Source organism: Stomoxys calcitrans, chromosome 4 (assembly GCF_963082655.1).
Source record: "Stomoxys calcitrans chromosome 4, idStoCalc2.1, whole genome shotgun sequence".
NCBI lineage: Eukaryota > Metazoa > Arthropoda > Insecta > Diptera > Muscidae > Stomoxys > Stomoxys calcitrans.
In genome coordinates this window covers 100788270-100812325 of record NC_081555.1, presented here as the reverse complement: position 1 = coordinate 100812325, position 24056 = coordinate 100788270, and the positions used below count along the sequence as shown (strand labels likewise).

At 36.4% G+C, this 24056-nt stretch overlaps 1 protein-coding gene across 1 annotated transcript in view; it reads left to right on the top strand.

Annotated features, from left to right (window-relative positions):
• LOC106083231 (partitioning defective 3 homolog) overlaps nt 1-24056 on the top strand; it is a 236043-nt gene that overhangs the window by 54032 nt on the left and 157955 nt on the right. The gene's annotated exons all lie outside the window — the stretch shown is intronic.

Below are 24056 nucleotides of genomic sequence, written 5' to 3'. Positions count from 1 at the left end.
GAACAGGGGATACTTCTCTCATATCAATGAGTGCAGTATCCACTGTTCCGATTTCCGATTTGGCCGACATTTTGCATGACGAGTTTTGTTATGACTTCCAATGACTGTGCTAAGTATGGTTTAAATCGGTCCATAATCTGATATAGCAGCCATATAAACCGATCTGGGATTTTGATTTGTTGAGCCTTAAAAAGGCCTAGTTATTATCCGATTTGGCTGAAATTTCGTACAATGGCTTCAACATTCGTGTGTAATATGGTCTGAATCGATCAATAGCTTGATACAGCTCCCATATAAACCTATCTCCCAATTTTGTTTCTTGAGCCCCTACAAGGCGCAATTCTTATCCGAATGATGTAAAATATTACACAATGGCTTCTACAATGTTCAGCATTCATTTCGGACTTCGAATCGGACTATAACTTGTTTTGTTAATATATTTCTTTATATTTTTTATAGTTTTTTTTTATATATATTTTTCTAATTTTTTTTTTAAATATTTTTTATTTTTTTTTTTTTAATTTTATTTTAAATATTTTTTATTTTTTTTATTAATTTTATTTTTAATATTTTTTATTTTTTTTATTAATTTTATTTTAAAAATTTTTTATTTTTTTTTTTAATTTTTTTTAAATATTTTTTATTTTTTAATTTTTTTTTTTAATATTTTTTATTTTTTTTATTTTTTTTTAATATTTTTTATATATTTTTTTTTAATTTTGTTGTAATTTTTTTTTAAAGATTTTTTATTTTTTTTTAATTTTTTTTATTTTTTTTTATTTTTTTTTAATTTTTTTTATTTTTTTTATTTTTTTTTATTTTTTTTTATTTTTTTTTTAATTTTTTTTTATTTTTTTTTTTTAAATTTTTTTTTATTTTTTTTTTTTTTTTTATTTTTTTTTTAATTTTTTTTTTTTTTTTTTAAATTTTTTTTTAAAATTTTTTTTTATGTTTTTTATTTTTTTTTTTTTATTTTTTTTTTATTTTTTTTTTTAATTTTTATTTTTTTTTTAATTTTTATTTTGTTTTGCTTTTTTGATTTGTTTTTTAGTTTTCGATTTTTTTTGTTTTTGTTATTTATAATTTTAATATTTTATTGTTCTTGTTCGATTTCTATGGTGTGTTATATATCATTGTGACCTACTACTTTGAATGTCTACACATAACTTTTCTATATTTACAAAGGATCAATATCTGTGATTTACAACGGTAATCATTTTAAAATAGCATTTGCGGTTTTCAATATTCAAAGTATTGAAATGCCAACCTTTTTCTATTTAGTTCCTATTAATATGTCGAGTGCGAACCATTGAAATCGTTCAAACGCTTCAATAAAATTTTAAATAAGAGCAAATCTTCATGTGATTAAGTGAAAACTTTAAGAAAATAAATTTCAATATTTTAAACAGAATTGTGAATTCATTGAAATGGCAGTATGTTTAAAGAAAATGAAACCAATACAAAGGAAATCCAAAAATTTATGGAAAAAAGTTAAAACCTATTGGAATGTGGTTTCCATAATAAATGGTGATGATATTACAGGCTATGAGGTATGAAAATGTACCATGAACTATTAAGGCAAGGGTCGCCGATGTCCTAATACTTATTGAAAATATTTAAAAAAAAAGTTTAACAAAAATGAATATTGAAAATTAGACAAACCTAAATAAAAAACATAAAAATAAAAAAAATGCTAAAAACTAGAAAAAAAAACTTAAAAAATATTTATTTGTAGAGTATCTGATTGTGATAATTTGGCGCGATGAACCTGGCTTTTTGTTGAAAAATATTGGGTTGCCCAAAAAGTAATTGCGGATTTTTCATATAGTCGACGTTGAAAAAATTTTTCACAGCTTGTGACTCTGTAATTGCATTCTTTCTTCTGTCAGTTATGAGCTGTTACTTTTAGCTTTTATTAAAAATGCATTTACTTTCTTTTAAAAAATCCGCAATTACTTTTTGGGCGACCCAATAGTTTCTTTTCCAAATTGTTGCTAATTTTTCATCCTAAATTGTAGCTAAGGAGGCCACCGTAGCGCAGAGGTTAGCATGTCCGCCTATGACGCTGAACGACTGGCTTCGAATCCTGGGGAGACCATCAGAAAAAATGTTCAGCGGTGGTTTTCCCCTCCTAATGCTGGCAACATTTGTGAGGTACTATGTCATGTAAAATTTCTCTCCAAAGAGGTGTCGCACTGCGGCACGCCGTTCGGACTCGACTATAAAAAGGAGGTCCCTTATCATTGAGTTTAAAAATTTAAATCGGACTGCACTCATTGATATGTGAGTAGTTTGCCCCTGTTTCCTTAGTGGAATGTTCATGGGCAAAATTTGCAAATTGTAGCTAAATTTTCTTACAATTTCTTTCTTATAAAAATGAATAGATTTTCTTACTTGAGATTAAATGATCTTATTTTTCGTCAACACTTGCAAAACACTTATTTCCACTTGCCATTGATGTCACTTGCTTAAATGTGTCAACTTGGCCATACTCTCCCTCGCTCCCATGCCATTGTAACACAAACCTCTAGAAAGGAATTTAGAATGTTAGAGTTTTTTTGTGTCCAATATTAGTGCAGCATATTCAAATTGCATGTTGAGGGGGGAAGCAGTAATGATCATGATGATATGAAGATGAAACAAGGCGGGTTAGTAACGGCATATGCTGTTGAGGAGTTGATGAAAAACGCCATTGTGGCAAATAAAATGAAAACGACCGTTGGAAATTCAACTCTCAGAGCAGCAGCAACAACAAACTGCAGCATCAGTATTTCCTGTAACAAAAGTTCTAATAGAAAACCATTCATTAGTAGCATAAACGACGAAGAGGTGGAGTTTTAGAAGACAATAGAATGATGATGCCTTCGAGGTAACGGAAGGTTCCTTAGGAAAAAATTTAAATCCAAAACAAAAAAGAAGGGAAAAGAAAGAGTTCTCCAGCAACAGCAACAGCATGTGGGATGAACCCAATCTCTTAACATTTATGAAATGAATATTCAAATGTTTGGTACCCCTTCTTGAAGAGAAATATGTATTTTTTTTAATATGACAATAGTTTGAAATATGCATATCCCTCTTGTGGGGGGATTTTTAAGGCCTGCGTGACTGTTTTGTTTTTTTTTCCTCATATTCCTATCATGGAAAGTTTATATCCATTCATTCGGCTATCCGATGAATCAGTAGCTGTTGTTGTTGTTGTTTTTGTTTATGTCTCCTTTAACCATGTGTGACAATTTAAACCACACAGAATTACTCATGCTGCTGGCTTACAACGAACGCTCAACCCAGCAAGATTGCCTCGCGTTTCACATGGCGTTTTGTTTTTCGCTTTGTTTCAATTCAATAGCGCAAACATGGATATCTTTTTTATGTTGTTGCCATATTTAGGTGTTCTGTTTAACAGCCGATAAAAGGAATGCATGACCATATTATCTCCTTTTTCTATAAGCATCAATTGTGAAACAATGTGCAACATAAATGGAAGAGCGGGTGTAAAGGTTGATTTTGTGTGGTGAGTGTATCTAATATGACGCATATCCCATGCAATGTTTTCTTTGCAACAACATTCAATAAATAATCGACTGCATGCGGTATATGGGAGGACATATAAAGACAAATTATTGTACATAAAATGGATTTAGCTAGAAAGTGACATAAGGATTTCTGCCAAAACTGAAGTGTTTGGAAGCTGTGGATGGGTTTATATGGGAGCTATATCAGGTTATAGACCGATTTGGACGGTACAGTTGTTGGAAGTCATAAAAAACACTACATGCAAAATTTCACCCAAATCGGACAAAAAGTGCGGCTTGTAAGGGCTCAGGTTATAGACCGATTCGGATCGTACTTACCACAGTTGTTGGAAGTCATAACGCAACACCACTTGCAAAATTTCAGCCAAATCGGATCAAATTTGTGGCTTCTAGGGGCTCAAAAAGTCCAATCGGGAGATCGTTTTATATGGGAGCTATATCAGGTTATAGACCGATCTGGGCCGTACTTAATACAGTTGTTGGAAGTCATAACAAAACACTACATGCAAAATTTCAATCAAATCTGACAAATAGTGCGGCTTGTAAGGGCTCAAGAAGTCAAATCGGGAGATAGGTTTATATGGGAGCTATATTGCGGTTGTATCATAGATACGTATAATCGGATCAAAATTGCGCCATCTATAGGCGCAATGTATCTTAAAGGATACATTCAGTGTCGGATTGCTTATTTCTGTTTAGTTTGCAAAAAATTTAACTTTTGCGATAGTATCCATCGGAAAAATAACAATCGATATTCAGTCACAAAATTAAATGTTGATAGTATCTATAGTGCTATTGATATTTTGACATCTCCAGATACACATGCTATCACTTGCCGCACCGATTTTACATAAGTGAGCTCGTAGTCCTGTGTTCCATTATGATACCAATAGCTATACTGAACTCTTTCTTACTTCATTTCAGTAATAGCCTCATGATAATATTTTCTTTAAAAAAAAAATTGATAACATTTTCTTAAAAAAAAATTTGATCTCTAATAGAAAAATTTCGATAAGTTTTCTCTTAAAAAAAATATTTGATAAAATTTCTCTAATAGAAATTTTCGATAAATCTTTTAGAAAAATTTCGTTAAATTTTTTCTTTAGGAAAACTATCCCTTTAAACAAATAATTTCGATAAAAAATTTTATGGACAAAATTCGATAAATATTCCCCTTAAGAAAAAATTTCGATAAATCTTTCCTAAAGAAAAAAAATTCGATCATTTTTCTCTAAAGTAAACATTTCGATAAATCTTTCTCCAATAAAAAAATTTAATGAATTTTACACTTAAAAAAAATTCATTACATCTTTAAAGAAAATATCGATAAAAATTTCTCGATAAAATTTTTGATTAAATTTTCTCCATAAAAATTTTTTTATAAATTTTTTTTAAAGACAATTTTTTAAGAAATTCCCCTCTAAAGAAAAAAAGTCGACAAATTTTTCTTTTAAAAAAAATGCCGACAAATTTTTTTCTAAAGAAAAAATTTCGATAAAGTTTTTCTAAAGAAAAAATTTTGATACGAAATTTTTCTAGTTGAAAAATTTTTATATGTAACATATTCTTCCATTTTGTATTGATATTTCAATACAAAATGGTGATAACATATTCTCGAAAAATGGTGATAACATATTCTCGAAAAATGGTGATAACATATTCTCGAAAGACAAGTTATTTCAAGAGAAAAATGTCGATAACATTATAACTGAGATAAATGTACAGGAAATTTTTAATTAAAAACCTGTCAATATTTCTTTTAAGGAAGAATTTCGATAACGTTTTTGATTTATCGATGAAATCTTCTCAAAAACTTGTTTTAAAAAAAATGTTTGATAAATTTTTCTCTAAAGAAAAAATGTCTCTAAAATTTTCTCTAAAGAAAAAATTTAGATAAATTTTTATCTAAAGAAAAAATTTGGATAAATTTTTCTCTAAAGAAAAATTTTGATACAGTTTTTCCTAAACAAAAAATTTCGATAAATTTTTCTTTAAGAAAAAATTTCGATAAATTTTTTCAAAGAAAAAAATTCATCAGTCACTATAGGAGTTATAAGAGAAACCTTCGAGCCAAATTTTGTAAAGATCTGCTAACAAATTACTTAATTATTGAGTACTATTCAAAATCGGACAAAAATATATATGAGAGCTATATCTAAAACTGAACCGATTTCTATTAAATTCAATAGCAATACCGGAAGTCTTAAGGGAATCCTTTGTGCCAATTTTTGTGTGAATCGGTAAACAAATGACTACTTTATTTCAATATTAGTTCAAATCGGACGAACATATATTTGGGAGCTATACCTAAATCTGATCCGATTTCTATGAAATACTCCAATAATGTCGAGACATATAGGAGAAGCCTTCATAAAAAATTTCGTGAGAATTGGTGTACAAATGACGATATAATTGCAATTTTAGTCAAAATCAGATGAACATATATATGGAAGCTATATCTAAAACTGAACCGATTTCTATTAAATTCAATAGCAATACTGGGACTTATAAGGGAATCCTTTGTGCCAATTTTCGTGTAAATCATTTAACAAATGGCAAAATAATTGCAATTTTAGTCCAAATTGGACGTACATATATATGGGAGCTATATCTAAATCTGTGCCGATTTCTATGAAATTCTCCCCATAATGTCGAGACTTATGAGAGAATCATCGTGCAAAATTTCGTGAGAGACGGTTTTCAAATAACGATATAATTGCAATTTTAGTCTAAATCGGACGAAAATTGCGACCTGTACTTTGTACACAAATTAACATGGACAGACAGGTGGACAGAATCAAAAAGTGATTCTGTACCGATCGGTATATTTATCAATGGGTCTATCTTTCTTCCTTCTGGGTGTTACAAACAAATTCACTAAGCTATAATACCCTGTACCCCAGAGTAGTGGTGTAGGGTATAAAAATCAAACAAATTTTGAATGAAGTATGATGAAATGTTCTCTATTCTATTCCCAACTCGAACACGCTCTCTACCAATGGGAGATATAAAACTTGTTGGGCAGTGATGGGTTTCTACCGGGTAAATACCCAACGCTTGGGTATTTATTGAGTAAAAACCCAATAAATGCCTTTTTTAGGTATTCATTTGGGAATTTATAATTTTCCAGATATCTTGGGTATAAAAACATTTTCCAAGCAATTTTTGATGATTTCGTATTCTTTGTATAAAAGTCTGACCTTTTGATCTCATAAGAGCGGATTTTAGTTATATATAGCAGCTATATAGACCGATCTCCAGACTTAAAGTCTTGAGGCAATAAATTGGACATTTTAATTCGATTTCGATGACATTTAGCACAGTGAGTTCTGGTAGACCCCTACTCATTTCTGTGAAGTGTGGTTCAGATCGGACTATATTTGGGTATAGCTGTCCTATTGACCGACCGCCTGATCTCCCGATATAGGGTAGTGAGGCCATAAAAGATCCATTTATTTCCCGAATTTGTTTTAATTTGGCACAGTGCGTTCTGGTAAACTCCTACCCATTCCTGTCAAATGTGGTCCAAATCGGACTATATTTGGATATAGCTGCCATATAGATCGATCTCCCGATATACTGTAATGAGCCTTTGAAAGGAGCATTTTTCATCCTATTTCGATGAAATTTGGCACAGTGAGTTCTGGTAGACCCCTATTCATTTCTGGAAGTGTGGTTTAGATAGGACTATATCTGGATATAGTTGCCCAATAGACCGACCGCCTGATCTGCCGATATAGGGTAGTAAAGCCATAAAAGATCCATTTATTTCCCGAATTTGTTGAAATTTGGCACAGTGCGTTCTGGTAAACTCCTAACCATTCCTGTCAAATGTGGTCCAAATCGGACTATATTTGGATATAGCTGCCATATAGATCGATCTCCCGATATACTGTAATGAGCCTTTGAAAGGAGCATTTTTCATCCTATTTCGATGAAATCTGGCACAGCGAGTATTGGTACCCCTCTAAACTTTTTTGTTGAATATCGTCCAGATCGGTCCATATTTAGATATAGCTGCCATATAGACCGATCTCCTTATATAGTGTAATGAGCCAATAAAAGAAGCATTTTTCATCCTACTTCGATGAAATCTGGCACAGCGAGTTTTGGTATTCCTCAAAACCTCTTTGTTGAATATCGTCCAGATCGAACCATATTTGGATATAGCTGCCATATAGACTGTGATAAGCCTATGAAAGGAGCATTTTTCATCCTATTTCGATGAAATTTGGCACAGCGAGTTCTGGTACTCCTCAAAACCTTTTGTTGAATATCGTCCTTTGGGCATTTACCCATCGCCCATTTCAATGCCAAGGTGGGCAATAACAACAGAGCCGTACAAAAATTTCTTAAGGTCAACAATCCTTATAAAAATCAAAAATTTTTTTATTGAAAAAATTTTTAGGAAATTTCTTTTCGATGGAAAAAAAATTTATCTGAATATAACATTTCAATAAAGTTTTCTATAAAGACAAAATTTTCATAAAAATTTCGTTAAAATTTAAAGAAAAAAATATTGTGAAGATAAAAGTTTTGTTAATTTTTTTATAGATAAAAAATTAAGATTTCTTTACAGGATATTGTCCGGCTTTAGACAATTGTTTAATGCTTTCTATACAAATTCTTATGAAATTTATCTGAATATAACATTTCAATAACGTTTTCTATAAAGACAAAATTTTCATAAAAATTTCGTTAAAATTTAAAGAAAAAAATATTGTGAAGATAAAAGTTTTGTTAATTTTTTTTAAAGAAAAAAAAAATTAAGATTCCTTTACAGGATATTCTCCGGCTTTAGACCATTGTTTAATGCTTTCTATACAAAGAATAGTAAAGCAAAAAACATTGAAAAGTCGGCAAAAGTGTGTTGTTGCTAGAAGCATTTGACTGGCTATCCGTATCGCGATTCCATTTTCGATCAAAAAAAAAATCAAACAACAGCGGATGTAGGTTGTAAAGCACACATCTGAATTTGAATAGGGCTCTTTAAGACGACTTGCCCTGTTCAAATTCAGATGTGTGCTTTACAACTTACTCTAGTTGAGATGGTATGTAAAGCACCATGATCCATTTGACATCGTTCGCTGATGAGTTTTCTTGGTCGAAAATTAAATCGCGTAACAAAAAAATTCTCTAAAGATACATTTTGGAGGCCACCGTAGCGCAGAGGTTAACAAGTCCGCCTACGACGCTGAACGCCTGGGTTCGAATCCTGGCGAGACCATCAGGAAAAATGTTCATCGGTGGTTTTCCCCTCCTAATGCTGTGAGGTACTATGTCATGTAAAACTTCTCTCCAAAGAGGTGTCGCACTGCGGCACGCCGTTCGGACTCGGCTATAAAAAGGAGGGGCTTTATCATTGAGCTTAAATTTGAATCGGACTGCACTCATTGATATGTGAGAAGTTTGCCCCTGTTCCTTAGAGGAATGTTAATGGGCAAAAGTTGAAATTTGCAAAGATACATTTTCAATTTTTAATGGGAAAAATTTTAGAATATTTTAATTAAATTTTGTCCAAATTCGAAGAAATTCTGCAAAAACAGTTTTGTTCCATAAGAATATCTATTTACGATATTGAATTCAATGTTTTACCTTAGTTTAATAACCTTTGCCATGGTTATACTTTATGTTTATATTTGTTTTCGCAAACGTTTTTGTTTCATTGTTTTGTCTTGCCTTTATGTCTCCCTTTGAAAAACCACATAACCATAAGCCTTCCGCCATTGGCTTATGAACCTTACCATAACATAGGTGGGCGACCGTCGTCTTTGCAATACTGCTGCACTAATTTCTCTGTAGTAGAATTTTGTTTTTACCATCAACGAAACGCGTTTCCCTTCATGGTTGCATTATTTTCACATTCTGCTTTTCCATAATTCTTGCCATTGATTTTTATTATGGTCTGCTGTGCACATTTTCCATGGCCTAGTGAAGAGGGATTTTCGTATTAAATTTTTGGAGAACAGAACAGAAAAGTAATGAAAATCAAAAACTGAGGATTTTCTTAAGTGAGAGAGAAACGACAACATTGATTTCATAAGCCAAGCATCGTCACCACCTGCACTTGTGGAGCAACTCAAGCATTGCTCGCCGCCAGTTTGTAGTGTATGCAACTAATTTATGGTGTTTTGGCACCCTCTGATTTTTGTTTGTTTATTAGCTGAAGCGCTTTAATAAGCATTGCATTGGCTTATTGCCTTTGTACATTTTTAGCTTTTCCATGATTTTCAGTCATTTAACCATGTAGCTGCTGGTGATATTTATTTTCAAAGAGGGGGTGTTTTGTTGTTGTATTTGGCCTACAAATGAAAATGTGTTTAAACGCCCGTTGACATCTTGTCGAATCGTTGACGATTTATGTTTGGTCATTATCATAATTCTTTATTAACAGCAAACTCTACCTAACGAGTTTTGTCGTACTGTAAATTATAAATGGCTTAAATTGGCTTGTTTCGTTGAATGTTGGATTATTAAAAGGATTTATTTGTTGTTGTTGTTGTTGATGTTGATGTGTGTTGGCATGATCGGATGAATGAACGCGGCTTACTCGTATTAATTGAGGATTTTTATGTTTTTTTTTTTTCATTTCATTTCATTTCATTTAGTTACGTTCCAAAAACATCTGAAGAAATTTCAAAGTCATTAGAGTTGCATGACTTGGGCTACTAAAAGATTGCATGAACTAACAAACAACAAAACTTTCGCAATTAAATTGATTGTTGTTGTTGTTGTTGTTTTCTGGATAAGATGCTTGAAAATGATTTTTGGTAGGAATGCAATATTAGTCAGAGATGGGAAAGAGGAACTTAGTTATTATATTCGATATTTGTTAAAAATTTTGAAAAATTTCCAAAAGATGGGGATGAAATATCGATTTTTGATTTTTCCACTTTGTTAGTTCTTTTTATACCCTACACCACTACTGTGGTACAAGGTATTATAACTTAGTGCATTTGTTTGTAACACCCAAAAGGAAAAGAGATAGACCCATTGAGAAGCATACAGACCGACCCAGAATCACTTTCTGATTCGAGTTAGCTATGTCCGTCTGTCTGTCCATGTTAATTTGTGTACAAACTACGGGTCGCAATTTTCATCCGATCGTCTTCAAATTTGGTACAAGCATGTTTACGGCCTAGAGACGAAGCCTATTGAAATTGGAAAAAATCGGCTCAGATTTGGATATAGCTCCTATATATATGTTCGTACGATTTGCAGTAATAATGCAATAAAAAGGACATTTGTTAACCGATTCTCTAGAAATTTGGTGGAACGGATTTCCTTATGACTCTCGACATTACTGGTGAATTTCATAGAAATCGGTTTAGATTTAGATATAGCTCTCATATATATATATATAGCCCGATTTTCACTCCTAGAGCCACTGCAAGCGTATTTATTGACCAATCTTGCCAAAATTCTGTACAACGCCTTCCTCGACAACTACCACAATGTCTGAGAAGTTTGCTTGAAATCTGTTCAGATTTAGATATAGCTCCCATATATAGGTTCGTCAGATTTTGGGGTATTTGCAATAATGTTGTCATTTAGCAACCGTAGTTATTAAAGTTTGAACATATGCTCGAAATGTGATACGAATTGTTTAATAAACCATCTGAAAACATCCGCCGAGGTCCATCAAAATTGGTTTAGAATTGGATATAGCCCCACATTGCACGGATAGGGTAGGTACAGCGTATTATACAGTCGGCACCGCCCGACTTTTGCCCTTCCTTACTGGTTTTTTGTTATTTTAAGTTTTTTTTGTTATTTCATTTGATCTACTCTGCACCACTTCTGTGGTACAGGGTATTTTAACTTAGTGAATTTGTTTGTAACACCCAAAAGGTAGAGAGATAGACCCATCGATAAGTATATCGACTGAGAATCACTTTCTGATTCAATTTAGCTGTCCGTCTGTCTGTCCATGTTAATTTGTGTACAAAGTACTTACTTTACTTTTACTCTAATTGGCAATGATATAATATTTGTTCCACTAACCGAACATTGAATAGGGTTCCAAGCGCCTCGATCTTCTGCGCTCATTCTAAAATCTCTGACACCAAGTTTCGAGGTGTCTCCCACAACTTGATCTTTCCATTGGGCTTTTGGTCTTCCCGGTTTGCGTGTACCACTGTGTTTGCCTGCAAAAGACTTCTTTGCTGGAGCTTCTTCATCCATTCTGACAACATGACCTAGCCAACGCCTAAATATACTATCGTCGTCTTACAGCTCGTGGTTCATACGTCGCCTATATTCTCCATTAACGCAAACTGGTCCATATATTTAACGAAGAATCTTTCTCTCAAATACTCCAAGTACTGCCTCATCTGCTTTCACAAGGTCCCATGCCTCAGAACCATATAACAACGTGGTTAGTATCAGTGTATTGTATAGTGTAATCTTCATCTGTCGAGAGGGGGCCTTGTTTCTAAACTGCTTACTTGGTCCAAAGTAGCATCTGTTTGCCAGTATTATTCTTCGCTTAATCTCAAAACTGGTGTCATTCGTTTCGGTTACGGCGGTGCCGAGGTAGATAAAATTACTGACTGTCTCAAAGTTGTGGTTCCCTACTTTCTCCATTTTCTTTATCTGCTCGGTTGTGCAAGGCTTTTTGGGAGTTGAAACCATCCATTTCGTCTTATCTCCATTTACTGCCAGACCCATTTTCACTGACTCTCTTTCGATTCTTTCAAAGGCTGCAGTTACTACTTCCGGTGACCGACCTATGATATCGATATCGTCGGCATAGGCGAGTAGCATGTGCTCTCTTGTAATTAGTGTGCCATATCTATTCACATCTGCATCTCGTATAATCTTCTCCAGCAGGGTATTAAAGAGATCACACGATAGGCTGTCTCCTTGTCTGAAACCTCGTTTGGTATTAAATGGTTCGGAGAGATTCTTTCCTATTCTTACTGAGGAACGCGTATCAGCAAGTGCCATCCTGCATAGACTTATTAATTTTGCAGGGATACCAAACTCAGACATGACTTGAAATACCTTTGAACGTAAAGGAATATCGAAGTCGGTTTTGTAGTCAAAAAAGAGATGGTAGGTGTTGATTTGTCCTTCTCGGGTCTTTTCCAGGATTTGGCGCATTGTGAATATCTGGTCTAGGGTGGATTTACCAGGTCTAAAGCCGCATTGTTAGGGCCCAATAATCTCATTGACTTAAGGTTTAAATCTTTCGCACAGTACGCTCGAGAGTATCTTCTATGCGATGGGGAGGAGACTTATTCCTCTGTAGTTGGCACATTCCGTTTTGTCTCCTTTCTTGTGTCTAGGGACATAGTATGCTGAGGTTGCAATCATCGGGATGCATACGCCTTATCAGCGTGTCGCTTCCGGTCTTAAGAAGTTCAGCAGGTAACCCATCGGCTCCGGCTGCCTTGTTGTTTTTTAGTCGGGTCACAGCTACTTGGACCTCATTCTGACTAGGAGGTAAACATTCTATACCATCATCAGGGATTGGTTCTCCGGTATCCTCTTCGCCGCCAACACTAGCAGTTGGGTAAAATGTTCTTTCCATATCCTCAGGATGTTATCTGTGTCAGTTACCAGATTTCCTTCTTTGTCTCTGCAGGAGGATGTGCCTGCACCATCGGTTTGATATTTAATTCTTTGGTAGAATTTCCGGACTTCATCCTGACTCCTGTACATCTCAATTAGCTCACACTCATATTATTCCAATTTCTATTTCTTTCTGCGGAATAGACGTTTCTCCTCTCTCCTTTTCTCCCGATACCTCTACTTCATCTGGCGCGTTGCTACTGATTGCAGGGTTGCTCTATATGCCGCATTCTTGGCTTCAGTAGCATCTCGACACTCTTGGTCGTACCATGGGTTTCTTGAAGGAGGCTTCCGGTACCCAAGCACGGATTTGGCGGCATTTTCCATGGAGTGGTTTTGCCACTGCGCCATTATTTGATCGGAACAAGGAGTGCTTTCATCAAGCAGTTGGGTCAGTCGAGTGGAGTATGCCGCTGCCATTTGTTGTGTTTGCAGCTTTTCAATGTCCAGCTTCCGTGCAGTGTCAGATCGTACTTTCCTCGCCACGTTCAAACGGGTGCGAACCTTTGCTGCAACAAAGTAATAATCCGAATCTATATTCGCTCCACGGATCGATCATACATCTAACACGCTGGATGAATGCCTTCCATCTATCACAACGTGATCAATTTGGTTTCTCGTGTTCTGATCGGGTGACAGCCATGTGGCTTTGTGAGTATTTTTATGCTGAAATCTGGTGCTACTAATTACCATGTTTTTTGCCGCGACGAAATCTATCAGCCTTAACCCATTACTGGACGTTATCTCGTGGAGGCTAATGGACGCGCCCGGTAGCTTTCAGCTTAGCTTCCCGTGATAACGATGGGCACCACACAAGTCGGAGTTCAAAGTTCCAGCCTGTGTGGTGCTCATATTTATCCCGTATCGGCCGGGTTCAAAATTATTTATTGTTATCTATAAACTTTTTTTTAAGCATTAATCCCTCATACCATTAAAGCAAAGCTATAATTTAATAATTATAGTTTTATATCAATCTAATAAATTGTGAGTTTAATTTTGCAACATGCAACACTTTGTGAATTATTGCCTTTGTTGTTTTTTTGTTTACTCTGATGTATTTTCATCATCGCCATCTCAAAAACATTTCCGGCTCTAAATGCAGGGAACACAAAAACCTAAACACTTGGTCATTATTTCAAGTAGACATCACCACCACCATCACTACCACGTCCAAACAAAGTTGTTTTCAAAAAAAGAGTAAATAAAAAAAAACCACAACAACCCGCAACCGATTTAAAAAATTGGTTACTCATGCCACAATAATAGATGATGGTGATCAGTGATCACTAAAAAGACCAGACGACTGTTTTCTAGAGTCCATCAATGGTGACAAAGAAGAATCTATCAATTGAGAAACTTTTGTTAATTTTATGTAATTAATTAATTGGTCGATTGGTAATACCTACGCTGCTTGCTTGCACAACAATTTTCTTATTATGCGTGCCTGCCTGCCTGCCTGCCTGCCTATATCTAAAAAAGTGAAAAGGAATTTAGCGTTGTTTACAATTAACACCAATAAAGTGAGTGGGTGATCACGAACCACTGTTTAGCAAGATTAATTGAATTGTTACAGCTACATTGAGAAATTAGATCGATTTTCAACAAAACGATGACGAAGATAATAAAAAAGCCATATAAGATAATTACAAATTAGATGAAAACATATACGAAAATAAAATAAATAAATAAATGAACAAGTAAAAAGGCGTTAAGTTTGGCCGGACCGAACTTTGGATACCCACCACCTCGGGTATATATGTAAACCATCTTTCGTCAAAATCCGGTGAAAAATGCATACCTTATGCCCCATAGCAGCTATATCGAAATATGTTCCGGTTTGGACCAAATACTTATAAGTACATGTCATTATTCAAACAAAATATTTATCTTTTTAGTATCTCTATCTAAAACTAAATCGAACTAAAGCATATACGACACGGAAGTTGAAAAGCCTTACATAAGTCACCGTGTCAAATTTCAGTGAAATCGGTTTATAAATGCGCCTTCTATGGGGCCAAGACTTTAAATCGAGATATCGGTCTATATAGCAGCTATATCTAAATCTGGACCGATCTGTGCCAAGTTGCAGAAGTATGTCAAAGGGCTTAATTTAACTCACTGTCCCAAATTTCGGCGAATTCGGACAATAAATGCGCCTTTTATGGGCCCAAAACCTTAAATCGAGAAATCGGTCTATATGGCAGCTATATCCAAATCTGGATCGATCTGGGCCAAATTAAAGAACAATGTCGAAGGGTCTAATACAACTTACTGTTCCAAATTTCGGCGAAATCGGACAAAAAATCGGCCTTTTATGGTCCCAAAACCTTAAGTCGGAAGATCGATATATATGGCAACTATATCCAAATCTGGACCGATCTGAGCCAAATTAAAAAGAAGTTGAAGGGCCTAACATAACTCACTGTCCCAAATTTCGGCGAAATCGGACAATAAATACGCCTTTTATGGCCTCAAAACCTGAAGTCGAAAGATCGGTCTATATAGCAGCTATATCCAAATCTGGACCGATCTGTGCCATATTCTAGAAGTATATCAAAGGCCTTAATTTAACTCACTGTCCCAATTTTCGGCGACATCGGATAATAAATGCGCCTTTTATGGGCCCAAAACCTTAAATCGAGAAATCGGTCTATATGGCAGCTATATCCAAATCTGAACCGATCTATGCCAAATTAAAGAACAATGTCGAAGGGTCTAATACAACTTACTGTCCCAAATTTCGGCGAAATCGGATAAAAAATCGGCCTTTTATGGCCCCAAAACCTTAAGTCGGGAGATCGATATATATGGCAACTATATCCAAATCTGGACCGATCTGAGCCAAATTAAAAAATAATGTTGAAGGGCCTAACATAACTCACTGTCCCAAATTTCGGCGAAATCGGACAATAAATGCGCCTTTTATGGCCTCAAAACCTGAAATCGAAAGATCAGTCTATATGGCAGCTATATCCTAATCTGGACCGATCTGTGCCATATTCTAGAAGTTGCGCAACTTAACTCACTGCCCCAAATTTCGGCGACATCGGACATTAAATTCGCCTTTTATGCGCCTAAGACCCTAAATCGCCGTATCGGTCTATAAGGCAGCTTTATCCAAATCTGGGCCGATCTAGACCAAATTGAAGAAGGATGACGAAGGACTCAGCACAACTCACTGTCCCAAATTTCAGCAAAATCGGATAATAGATGTGGCTTTTGTGGGCCTAAGACCCTAAATCGGCGGATCGGTCTATATGACAGCTATATCCAAATCTGGACCGATCTGGACCAAATTGAAAAAGGAGCTCGTTTAGAGCGGCACTACAAAACATCACGATTTTTTTTATACCCTCCACCATAGGATGAGGGGTATACTAATTTCGTCATTCCGTTTGTAACTACTCGAAATATTCGATTGAGACCCCGTAAAGTATATATATTCTTGATCGTTGGTATTGGTTGGTATTGTAAATGGGCCATATCAGTCCATGTTTTGACATAGCTGCCATATAAACCGATCTTGACTTCTTAAGCCTCTAGAGTGCGCAATTCTTATCCGATTGGAATGAAATTTTGCACGACGTGTTTTGTTATGATATCCAACAACTGTGCCAAGTGTGGTTCAAATCGGTCCATAACCTGATATAGCTGTCATATAAACAGATCTGGGGACTGGACTTCTTGAGCTTCTAGAGGGCGCAATTCTTATCCGATTTGGTTGAAATTTTGCATGACGTATTTTATTCTTACTTTCAACAACTGTGTCAAATAAGTTTGAAATTGGTTCATAACCTGATATAGCTGCCATATAAACCGATCTGAGATCTTGACTTCTTGAGCCTCTAGAGGTCGCAATTATTATCCGATTTGCCTGAAATTTTGTACGACGGATCCTCTCATGACCATCAACATATGTGTTTATTATGGTCTGAATCGGTCTATAGCCCGATACGGCTCCCATATAAATCGATCTCTCTATTTTACTTCTTGAACCCCCAAAGGGCGCAATTCTTATTCGAATTGGCTGACATTTTACACAGGTCCAAACCGCACCATATCTTGATATCGCTCTAATAGCAGAGCAAATCTTTTCTTATATCCTTTTTTTTTGCTTAAGAAGAGATGCCGGGAAAAGAACTCGACAAATGCGATCCATGGTGGAGGGTATATAAGATTCGGCCCGGCCGAACTTGGCATGCTTTTTCTCGTTTTATTTGCACTACGTATATGTCCGATATCGCAAACGGTTCAGTTTCCATCCCATTTAATGGTGGTGGGTAAACAAATGAATTTCCCTATAAAAGCTAGACCCACCATATGTATTTTAATTAATACCGCCCTTGACATTAAAGGTGTGCAATGCCATTGACCTTATGGAGTTCAATGAAGTGATAACGCCATAAGGTCAGTTATTGGACAATGCATGCTTTGGAGGGTGAACCCAGTCTTTTTTTTTTTTGAATATTTTTCTAATGATTCTTTTCCATGATTTGTCTGACCAAAATTAAATAGGGCTTGGTTTTGGTCACCAATAAAAAGCGCCAGAAAAGACCCCTTCATGCATGGCTAAAGAGAAATATATTGACTTTTTCTCGGACACCGTGTTTTTTCTCATAGGGTAATGTCATTTGGAAGAATTCCTCCCCTGGGAGGAAATCTTGCATACAGAAACTTAAAACCTTACAAACTAATAGCCTTCTGCAGGAAATGATGACTACATGGTCGTCCTAATTATTTTTCGCCATATAAGCCTACAACCCATGTTTTAGTATCGGTTGTCATAGCAATACCAAAAAAAAAAAATGCATTCTATCAATACCAAGTTTGTTGTTTGTTGTTATTTCGTTAGTTTTTATTTGCTTTTAAATACATTTTTATTAACATGAAAGTACATAGAAAAGCACCCTCTCCCCTAAATGGGGATAAGTAAAACACATGAAATTGCATTCGAACACGCATCAAGCTAATAGAAATTATTTGCTTTATATCGCCCGACTAGGCTATCAACCCTTAGTTGGAGGGATTCCCACCTCACCGCAAATTAAAAAAGGAAAAGTGTCACAATGGAAGGTGTGTCGGGCCCTTCAATGAAGAATATAAAAGTACGAATATTTTCCTAATGCATGTTTATTTTTCTATTTTGTGGTTGTTTTAAAAGCGGAAGTAGAGATAACCTTTTCTTCAGTGCCACATGACCGTTATTATTGCGTTTTTGAGGTTTTTTTTTACATTTTCTTGCTGATGATAGGAGAGAACTCTAAGATGGCAAGAACCTGCCATTGTAAACCAATTTATATTTTGCACTTTAGTTTATACAACCGTTATTACCGCAAAATTTGGTTGCTAGGCAATATAGCAACGCTTGGGTAGAACAATCCAGGGCAACACACTTAGAGAAATGATTTTACATATTAACTTTTGGTAATATTTTGAATATTTTTTTATTGTGTTTTTTAATTTTCTTTATTTTTTTCTTAATTTTAATTAATTTTCTTTTATTTTCTTATATTTTCAGGTAAATATTCATTTAAAAAATTAATGAGCTATTCAATAAATCAGGGATGCATTGTAAGTATTTACTATATGAGTCGCTTAACTCGAGTCTTGCATTAAGATCCGTATAATAGGGCAGATACATATTAAAAAGACTTCATAGTCATATATCCAAAAAATATAGTGAGATTGAGAGAATATGAAACATACTTCAAAATAAGGGCTAAGTTTTGTGATGCTCCCAGTTTTTATATGCTCCGTTATTTTCGTTGCTTATTTGTGAGGTTATCAGTCTTGTAAATATTCTATTTGGTGGTATGCCGGTCAGACTCTCCTATAAAAAGGAGGTCCCTTATCGTTGATCTAAAAGCTTGATGGGTAAAAAATCACCTGGAGAGCATCCCATGCCTAAAAGAACTAGGGCGACCAATAGTAAGACATATTGGTGATGGCAGTTGTCGACAAGGGAGAAGAACAGGGCTGCATACCTAGGAACAATTGGAGTGGGATAATTAATGGACTGTCATTAGTTTACTCCGATGTCCTTGCGGAATTTCCTGGGTCTCCTCCAGTTTGTGACAATGCAGGCTGGTATCGGGGCCGATACAGGCCGGGGATCAACGCTCAATTGAAATGCATCGTTGTGCGCTAAAAGAGATTGGTGAGATCTGGCCAGGTGCAGCACTAGATTTAGTCAAGAAGGAAAATATTCCTTCTCGACCAATGGCGCATGCCTGGATACCAAGGATTCCCTCAAATCCAGAATCCATACTTAGAAGGCTAAGGAAATGTAATCGCAATCTTTGAACCACCGACTGGAAGATTGGTAGGTTATATGAGGCTAATGGTGACCGGAGACATGCAGACCTCAACAAGTTTGAAGGAGTTGTATCCTTCGGAATCCACAAGTTAAAACTGAAGGTCTATAGAAGCGGTGCATTTGGGGAATCAGAAGACGACTCAGCAGTTGTTGCTGAACACTTGCCTAAGGAACTACCGACCACATCGCTGGCGGATTGCAGGGGACTGAAAATCCCCCTGCCACAATGGAGACAGGAGGGGAAGGCATCGAAACGGGACCCGACAAGCCTTGTCTGGGTGGGTCTTCCGTTTTGAGTGGGCCCAAGGTGTGCGCTAGTGGGGAAGGACGGAGCTCAAAAAGTACTTCGACAGCAGCAGCGAAGCATCTTAGGAGGTATCGGCCACACCGCAAGTGTCCAGTGTCCTGAGGAAGAGTGGTTTCACAGCTTTCTCACCTGCCCCTGGATGCGTACGGAAGCTCATCATGACAAGTTCTAATTAATCTTGTGAGGATGATCTCCTGGTGGAATCAAAAGACCAGGCTAACACAACAGTGGTGGAAGTTCTGAATCCTGACTATGATCCGGTTTCTACAGATAAATCTCCACCATTGTAAGGCCGCTTCGGTGGCACTAAGTATCCTCCTGATGGCAGGGGGATTTAGCGTGGTTCTTATCCAGGAACCATGGGTGTGTGGAGGAATGGTTCGTGGTCTAAGAATTCCGGGATTTAAACTAATCAAGGATACGGGGAATAGGAGACACAGAGCCTGTATTCTTGCAAAGAGTAGTCTAAATGTTTTTCTTCTTCGATCGCTAAGCACTGAAGATTTATTAGTAGCCAGCCTTTAAATAAACAAATCTCATTACTGGCTGACTTCCCTTTATATGGCACACGATTCAGAGGTGTCGTCTTCAAACTTTAAGCCACTGGTTGAAGCCGCTTCTGTAGGGAAGAATAGCCTCATTGTAGGAAGTGATGCTAATGCACATCACCAGATATGGGGAAGTTCGGATGTCAACGAAAGGGGAGAGGTGCTTATCGAATATATTCGGCGATTTGTAATAAAGAGGATAAACCGACTTATTACCAGGAACAGGCAGGAGGTACTAGATATTACCTTTGGATCGGAAGATACAAGTGGAAGAATATGCGACTGGGAAGTAATGGATGACCACAGCTTCTCTGATCATCGTTATATTAGTTTCAGCCTTGAAGAAAATACTGCAGAAGTGGTCCCTCGGCTAAACAGAAGAAAGGCGAATTAGAATAAATTTCGGCACAAATTCTGCACATCTATCCCTTCTAGACGAGAAAAGGAAGTGCCAACTGCGCGGGATATAGACATAGTGGTCAAGCGGATCAGAAAGGCCCTGAATAACTCGCTTGTGCCAGCATGTCCTAGTGCCAAGCCAAGTAGCAAACAACGACCGCCATGATGGACCTCAGAGCTGATTGGTCTAAGGAAGGACTGCAGAAAACTCTTCACAAGAGCACCACTCGATTGGGACATCTATAAGGCTGAGCTAAGGAAGTATAAGGGCGAGCTTAGAAAGGCTCAGAACAAATCCTGAGTAGAGTTTTGCAGCTCCGTGGAGGATATATCTGAGGCCTCTAGGCTAAGGAAGATTCTGTCCTCGAGACCTATTACCGTAGGTTATATTCAGAAGTCAGAGAATGTATGGACAATGTCTAGTGAGGAAACACTAGATACACATTTCTTTGATACACATTTCCCGGGAAATTCTGATTTTAATTTTTTTATACATTTTTATTTTATTTTTGTTTTATTTTTTTTTTTTTTACTTTTGGTATCTTTTATTTGTTTTTATTTTATTTATATTTTTTATTTTTTTCATTCTTAATTTTTAATTTTTTAATTTAATTTAATTTTTTATTTATTAAGTTTTTTATTTATTTTTTTAATTAATTAATTTATTTATTTCTTTGTTTTTTTTTTTTCGTCATTCTGTTTGTAACTCCTTGAAATATTCCTCTGAGACCCCATAAAGCATATAAATTCTTGATGGTCATGACATTTTAAGTCGATCTAGCTATGTCCGTCCGTCTGTCAGTCGAAAGTACACTAACTTCCGAAGGAGTAAAGCTAGCCGCTTGAAATTTTGCACGAATACTTTTCATAAGTGTAGGTCGGTTGGGATTGTAAATGGGCCATATCGGTCCATGTTTTGATATAGCTGCCCTATAAACCGATCTTGGATCTTGACTTCTTGAGCCACTAGAGGGCGCAATTCTCACACGATTTGGCTGAAATTTAGCATGAGGTGTTTGATTATCATTTCTAAAGACTGCTAAGTGTGGTTCAAATCCGTCAATAAACTGATATAGCTGTCATAGAAACCGATCTGGGGTTTTGACTTATTAAACCACTAGAGGGCGCAATTCCTATCCGATTTGGCTGAAATTTTGCATGAGGTGTTTTGTTACCATTTCCAATAACTGTGCTAAGTATGGCTCAAATCGATCCATATCCTAATATAGCTGTCATATAAACCGATCTGGGGTTTTGACTTCTTGAGCCGCTAGAGGGCGCTATTCTTATCCGATTTGGCTGAAATTTTGCATGACGAGTTTTTTATGACTTTCAACAGTTGTGCCAAATATGGTTTTAATTAGTTCATAACCTGATATAGCTGCCATATAAACCAATTTGGGATCTTGACTTCTGGAGCCTCTAAAAGGCGCAATTCCTATCCGATTTGGCTGAAATTTTTGCATGAGGTGTTTTGTTATGACTTCCAACAACTGTATTAAGAGTGGTTCAAATCGGTCCATAACCTGATACAGCTGCCATATAAACCGATCTGGGATCTTGACTTCTTGAGCCTCTTACTTATTTTACTTTAATTGGCTACGACAGAATATTTGTTCTACTAGCCGAACGTAGAATAGCATTCCAAGCGCCTCGATCTTCTGCGCTCATTCTAAAATCTTTGACACCAAGTTTTGAGGTGTCTCCCACAACTTGATCTTTCCATCGGGCTTTTAGTCTTCCCGGTTTGCGTGTACCATCGTGTTTGCCTTCAAAAGACTTCTTTGCTGGAGCTTCTTCATCCATTCTGACAACATGACCTAGTCAACGCCGCCATTGTATTTTGATGCGTGTAACTATGCTATCGTCGTCATACAGCTCGTGATTCATACGTCGCCTATATTATCCATTAACGCAAACTGGTCCATACATTTTAACGAAGAATCTTTCTTTCAAATACTCCAAGTACTGCCTCATTCGCTTTCACAAGTATCCATCCCTCAGACACATATAACAACACGGGTAGTATCAGTGTCTTGTATAGTGTAATCTTCGTCTGTCGAGAGGTGACCCTGTTTCTAAACTACTTACTTAGTCCAAAGTAGCATCTGTTTGCCAGGATTATTCTTCGCTTAATATCAGAACAGGTGTGATTCGTTTCGGTTACGCCGGTGCCGAGGTAGATAAAGTTACTGACTGTCTCAAAGTTGTGGTTCCCAACTTTCTCCATGTTCTTTATCTGCTCGGTTGTACAGAATTTTTGGGAGTGGAGACCATCCATTTCGTCTTATCTCCATTTACTGCCAGACCCATTTTCACTGATTCTCTTTCGATTCTTTCAAAGGCTGCAGTTACTACTTCTGGTGACCGACCTATGATATCGATGTCTTCGTCATAGGCGAGTAGCATGTGTTTTCTTGTGATTAGTGTGCCATATCTATTCACATCTGCATCTCATATAAGCTTCTCCAGCAGGATGTTAAAGAGATCACACGATCTCTTTGTCCTCCTTGTCTGAAACCTCGTTTGGTATTAAATGGTTCGGAGAGATTCTTTCCTATTCTTACTGAGGAACGCGTATCAGCAAGCGTCATCCTCCAGAGTCTTATTAATTTTGCAGGGATACCAAACTCAAACATGGCATGAAATACCTTTGAACGTAAAGGAGTATCGAAGGCGGCTTTGAAGTCAACGAAGAAATTGTAGGTGCTGATTTGTCCTTCTCGGATCTTTTCCTGGATTTGGCGCAGTGTGAATATCTGGTTTAGGGTGGATTTACCAGGTCTAAAGCCGCATTGATAGGGCCCAATTATCTCATTGACTTTAGGTTTTAATCTTTCACACTGTACGCTCTATCTTGTATGCGATGGAGAGAAGACATATTCCTCTGTAGTTGGCACAATCCGTCTTGTCCCTTTTCTTGTGTCTAGGGACATAGTATGCTGAGGTTGCAATCATCGGGTATGCGTTCTTTTAGCCAGATTGCGCAGATAAGCTGATGCATACGCCTTATCAGCGTGTCGCTTCCGGTCTTAAATAGTTCAGCGGGTAACCAGTCGGCTCCTGCTGCCTTGTTGTTCTTTAGTCGTGTCACTGCTACTTGGACCTCATTCTGACTAGGAGTTAAACATTCTATACCATCATCATTCTATATCCTCTTTGCCGCCAACATCGGACACTAGCAGTTGGGTAAAATGTTCTTTCCATATCGTCAGCATGTTATCTGTGTCAGTTACCAGATTTGCTTCTTTGTCTCTGCAGGAGGATGTGCCTGCACCAAAGCCATCGGTTTGATGTTTAATTCTTTGGTAGAATTTCCGGACTTCATTCTGACTCCTTCTTGAGCCTCTAGAGGGCGCAAATTCCCATCAGATTTG